Consider the following 6596-nt stretch of genomic DNA (forward strand, 5'->3'; position numbering starts at 1 on the left):
TCCAGCCCCTGCTTTTCAGATGAAAAATGTAAGACCAGGGTTGAGAAGAATTGCTCAATAATGCAAGTTAGGCTATATAATATTTTCGACATCTTTTATATATACAGTATTTCCCAGAGATAGCTGATGTAACAGAAAAAAATCACACAGATTCCTACAGTTACAAAGTCTCAGGTATCAGATATTTGTTAATGTAATTGCTCACCAACCTGCTCCAATTTTGGGGGTGGGAAACAGAACATTTTTTTTCTTGTGATAGAGTATTTTCATTCTAAGAAAGTTGTATTTCTGTGCATTTAATTTCAAAGTCCTTTAAATGTTACTTCTTCAGAAACCCAAGAATAAACAGAGATTACTAAAATTCAACTAAGTAGAACGTTTGAGCATCTTTTCATATATTTATGGGCTACTTGCCTTTCTTTTTTGAGTTACCTGCTTGCATGTCATTTACCCATACTTTAGGAGGTTGGGGGAGGGTTGGTCTTTGAATAATTGATTCTTTACAGAAGCCAGTTACCCTTCATTTGTAATATAATTTCAATTTTTTTTGGTCACGGTTTGTCCGTTGACTTTGCTTATGCTAGTTTTTTTCCTATGTTGCATAATTTCAAATTGAAATTCAAGTTGGTGTGCAGTTGATTCTTTGTATTTATCAAGGTGAATATGGTAGAAGTATATTCTAAAAGTAACTGTTAAAGTCCAGAATTACACAGAAGTTAGCAGTAGTCATACATGGACCTATTGTTAAATATTCAGAAATATACTGACATTTTCTAGAGGTCATTAGCAAGTCTCACAATATCATTCCATATAAATTTTAGATCTAGAAAAATGTGGACCAGTTAAGACTCCAGGGCCACTTATTTAGAAAGTATCAATACACATTTATTAATTTGATAAATTCTTAAAAGTCATGCTTTCTTAGTTAATTTAGTTTATTCTGAATCCTTTAAAAGTAAGCTAGATAATTTTATGACAAAAATTATTCTTTTATTTAAATATTAGTGTTTTTTATATAGAACATAATACAAAGTACTTTTGAGCTAGAGTTTAGGAAATATTAATTTCCTCATTTTCTTTCAGATATTTCCCTTCATCCCCTCTCTGTAATCATTTAATGCCTTTTTACTAAACAGAAATTAATTTTTTCCTAGAGAAAGTGAAAACTGGCATAGCATAAACCTTACTCCAATCTATCTATATGGATTGGGTTCTCCTCTATAAAAGAAAAAGAAGGTATTTAAAAGGAAAAATACCTGTTTATAAAGAAATATATCTGAAGAAAGATTAGCAGAAAATGAATTAAAATATTAACAGTGGTTATCACTAGGTAATATATTTATAGGTAACTAAGACTCTGATCCTGGGAAGGATTGAGGGCAGGAGGAGAAGGGGATGACAGAGGGTGAGATGGCTGGATGGCATCAATGAGTCGATGGGCATGAGTCTGAGTGAGCTCCGGGAGATGGTGATGTACAGGGAGGCCTGGAGTGCTGCGATTCATGGGGTCGCAAAGAGTCAGACACGACTGAGCTACTGAACTGAAGTGAACTGAACTGAATCAGATTTTCATATCTTCCTCCTGTGTTTTCCCAGTTCTCTTCCATGAGCCCATTCCATGTTATAAATATTTAAATATAAGAAAGAAAAATGACAAACGTGTAAACAGAAATTCTCAGTGACATCTTCTTTCTTTAACCAGTTGAGACTGCTTATACATCCAGAGCATAGTTTTCCCCTGACTAGATAATGTGTGCTTTCAACACGAGATAAGAGAGGGGAGGAGTGACTGGAGACCAAGCTGAGAGGAGGGAGCCTCAGGACGTGCTGGGAGAGCTTCTGTATCCTCAGGTTCCCGTGTTTGTTTCCCGTGTCTGTGTGGTCACTTCTAAGGTTTTAGGAATCTCAGATCTTATTCTGTCGAGAATAACTGGCTCCTTGTCAGTGTTTTATTTCGAGATGTTCCCAACTTTATAGTGCTTTGTCAAGGAAGGACACTGAAATCCCAAGTCCCGTTATTTAGATGACAGCATGGCCAACAACTGACCTACCCCAGAATTTATATGCTGATAATCATGCTGCAAGCATCATGAATAACAAGTTCACAGGAAGTGTTTATTGCCGTCTACGGTTGCTATGTTGGGAACAAGAAAGTATTGCATAATACTGAGGAGATAAGTGAGAGTAAAGAGTAACTTGACCTTTCCTCTTGCTTCTTTTGTCAAAGCAAAGTGTCCTCCAAGTTGAGTAACTAAAAAGAGCCTCATTCTAGAACACATACAGGCCCCTATTAACACAGCATATATTTTCTTGTTTCTTTCTCTGAATGACGGTTTTGTTAGAGGAAACGAACAGGAACTGGTAGTTTGCAGGAGGGTCAACTTCCGAGAGCGTGTCCTCTTTTCCCGCTCACAGGCAAGACTGAAAGAAGTTATTGTATAATCCAAGGTATCAGAATGCTCTCCTGGCCGTGCTGGTGCCTGGCTCTGGTTTTGTAAGACCAGGAACACTGTCCGTCCACCAACAGACACCCATGATGAAGCCTGTCAGTTTATCTGACACCCCCAGTTACTACTGACTGGTCATCATTGTTCTACTTCTGCTTCATAAGACTTCCCAGCATCCTGTGCTACCTGCATCATCACTGACTATTCTCATGGCCTTCAGAACACAGCTGTGTCTTTGGAGTCTGCTTCTTCAATGTATTGCTGTCTCTGCCCCTCTGCCTGGCCCGGGTGCACAGGTGTTAAGCTTGGTACAGACTCTGACTTCGTCTCTACGATGTGTTACCACAAAGAGTTAACCTTGCTCCTTTGGAAGACTGTGACCAAGACTGAAAGCTTAAAAGAAAACATTTTGAGAAATTTTTTGTTAAAAGTAGTCAACATGCACAATTTGAGATGCACCTTGGTATAAAAGAATGTTTTCAAAATGTTGAGGATAAGTGAAATTTTGGTAAGTTCATTTTCGAATACTTACCGTATACTTCTTGTTTAAGTCTATACTCAGAAATGTGGGGACAATTTAAAAAGTGACCCTTACTCATAAGTTAATTTAGTATGGGAAAGGAAATACATAAGCACAAAGTTTGGTACATTTTAGTTAACTACTGAGTAAAGAATGAATCATGAGCAAGCAAATGAATGTAATACCATTACTAGGTAAAAAAGACATGAAATATCAAATACTATGAGATGTGTTTAGATAAATGTTAGGGGAAATGATGGGGGAATGTTTTTCATTTGGTGAAAAAAATATACAATCAATATAATCTCAAGTTGTAACCTTGCAAATGTAAAATATAAAAGAAGCTTAAAAATACTAACTACTGGGTGGAGGCTCTTATAGGCAATTTTAATATTATTCATATTTTTCTGTATTTCTATGCTTTTGATAATGAGTGCATATTACTTTTAAAGAAAATAAGTTATTTTAAAATGGTATAGAAAGTAAGTGCTTTGAGTTCCAAAGAAAGATATCACTTTCCTCTGGAGCTGTTTGGCAGGGTAAGTGAATTCTGAGCTGGTTATGCAATGTAGATAGAAGAAAGGTGAAATGTGTTTTAGACAGGCAACCTGGCAGGAATGAGACCAAATTGAATGATGTTTTTAGATCACCTATGGAATATTTTTTTCATTGAACTCTTGGAAAGACAAGATTGCTTCTGGGTCTGCTCTGTTTATATTTGGTGACAACATGGCCGCCTATGGAACAGTTTTGCACAACTTTTCCATCCTAGCATCCCAATATCAAGAATCTCTTAGAAGAAATGGAGTATCCCTCATAGTCAACAAGAGTCCGAAATGCAGTACTTGGGTGTAATCTCAAAAATGACAGAATGATCTCTGTTTATTTCCAAGGCAAACCATTCAATATCACAGTAATCCAAGTCTATGCCCCAACCACTAATGCTGAAGAAGCTGAAGTTGAAGACTTCAATGAAGTCTGTGGAGACCTACAACACCTTCTAAAACCAACACCCAAAAAAGATGTCATTTTCATTATAGGGGACTGGAATGCAAAAGTAGAAAGTCAAGAGATACCTGGAATAACAGGCAAGTTTGGCCTTGGAGTACAGAATGAAGCAGGGCAAAAGCTAATAGAGTTTTGTCAAGAGAATGCGCTGCAACATGCGCTGTCTCTTCCAGCAACACAAGAGAAGACTCTACACACGGGCATCACCAGCTGGTCAATACTGAAATCAGATTGATTATATTTTTTGCAGCTAAAGATGGAGAAGCTCTATACAGTTAGCAAAAACAAGACCAGGAACTGACTGTGGCTCAGATCATGAACTCCTTATTATAAAATTCAGACTTATATTGAAGAAAGTAGGGAAGACCACTAGACCATTCAGATATGACCTAAATGAAATTGCTTATGATTATGCAGAGGAAGTGACAAATAGATTCAAGGGATCAGATCTGATAGACAGAGTGCCTGAAGAACTATGGATGGAGGTTCATGACATCGTACAGGAGGCAGGGATCAAGACCATCCCCAAGAAAAAGAAATGCAAAAAGGAAAAATGGCTGTCTGAGGAGGCCTTACAAATAGCTGAGAAAAGAAGAGAAGTGAAAGGCAAAGGAGAAAAGGAAAGATATACCCATCCGAAAGCAGAGTTCCAAAGAATAGCAAGGAGAGATAAGAAAGCCTTCCTCGATGATCAATGCAAAGAAATAGAGGAAAACAATGAAATGGGAAAGACCAGAGATCTCTTCAAGAAAATTAGAGATACCAAGGGAACATATCATGCAAAGATGGGCACAATAAAGGCAGAAGATATTAAGAAGAGGGAGTGAGAATACACAGAAGAACTATTCAGAAAAGATCTTCATGACCCAGATAATCACGACAGTATGATCACTCACCTAGAGCCAGACATCCTGGAATGAAAAGTCAAGTGGGCCTTAGGAAGCATCACTACAAACAAAGCTAGTGGAGGTGATGGAATTCCAGTTGAGCTATTTCAAATCCTGAAAGATGATGCTGTGAAAGTGCTGCACTCAGTATGCCAGCACATTTGGAAAAGTCAGCAGTGGCCACAGGACTGGAAAAGTCAGTTTTCAGTCCAATCCCAAAGAAAAGCAATGCCAAAGAATGTTCTAACTACCACACAATTGCACTCATCTCACATGCTAGTAAAGTAATGCTCAAACTTCTCCAAGCCAGCCTTCAACAGTATGAGAACCATGAACTTCCAGATTTTCAAGCTGGTTTTAGAAAAGGCAAAGGAACCAGAGATCAAATTGTGAACATCTGTTGTGTCATTGAAAAAGCAAGAGAGTTCCAGAAAAACATCTACTTCTGCTTTATTGACTATGCCAAAGCCTTTGACTGTGGGGATCACAACAGACTGGGATCTAAAGAGATGGGAATACCAGACCACCAGAGCACAACTGAGTGACTGAACTGAACTGATCCCCATAGCAAAGGGAAGGAATGCACCACCCCTGAGCCTTAGAGGACTTAAAGCATCTCCTGAAGTACAGTATTCTCTCTCTTATTCATCTTAGAATATCCTGGCTTACTTGTCTTCTGTTCCCTTATTATATATTTGTTTTAATATAGAAATAATGTTATTTTCCACTTAAACTACTGAAATAACATTAAAAAAATATTCTCCCAGGAAGCCTTGCCAAGTTTATTGCATTATTTTTATATCCTATTTGTATAGTAGCCAAGCACTCCCAGGACATATGCAAACACCCTTAGAAAAGCATTGTTAAAGCTTCAAAAAATAAATTACCAATTTGGAATTTTTAAAAGACAATGCATATTTCATTTTTTCCATTAACTGTCATGAAAAACAAGTTGCTTGACAGAAACAAACTGACTAGTAACCAAAACATGTTGTTCAGTCACTCAGTTGTGTCCAACTCTTTGTGACCCCGCGGACTGCAGCACGCAAGGATTCCCTGTCCATCAACATCTCCCATAGCTTGATCAAACTCATGTCCATTAAGTCAGTGATGCCATGCAACCATCTCATCCTCTCTTGTCCCCTTCTCCTCCTGCCTTCAATCTTTCCCAGCATCAGTCTTCTAGTGAGTCGGCTTTTCACATCAGGTGGCCAAAGCTTCAGCATCAGTATTTCCAATGAATATTCAGGGTTGATGTCCTTTAGAATTGACTGGTTTGATCTCCTTGCAGTCCAAGGGACTCTCAAGAGTCTTCTCCAACACCATAGTTCAAAAGCATCAATTCTTTGGTTCTCTGCTTTCCTATGGTCCAACTCTCACATCCATATCTGACTACTGGAAAAACCATAGCTTTGACTAGATGGACCTTAGGTGGCAAAGTAATGTCTGCTTTTTAATATGCTGTCTAGGTTGGTCATAACTTTCCTTCCAAGGAACAAGTGTCTTTTACCTTCATGGCTGCAGTCACCATTTGCAGTGAATTTGGAGTCCAAGAAAATAAAATCTGTTACTGTTTCCATTGTTTCCTCATCTATTTGCCATGAAGTGATGGAACCAGATGCCATGATCTTCGTTTTCTGAATGTTGAGTTTTAAGCCAAATTTTTCACTCTCCTCTTTCACTTTCACCAAGAGGCTCTTTAGTTCCTCTTTGCTTTTTGCCATAAGGGTGGTG

This window comes from Capricornis sumatraensis, chromosome 14, assembly GCF_032405125.1.
Source record: "Capricornis sumatraensis isolate serow.1 chromosome 14, serow.2, whole genome shotgun sequence".
In the NCBI taxonomy this organism is placed as follows: domain Eukaryota; kingdom Metazoa; phylum Chordata; class Mammalia; order Artiodactyla; family Bovidae; genus Capricornis; species Capricornis sumatraensis.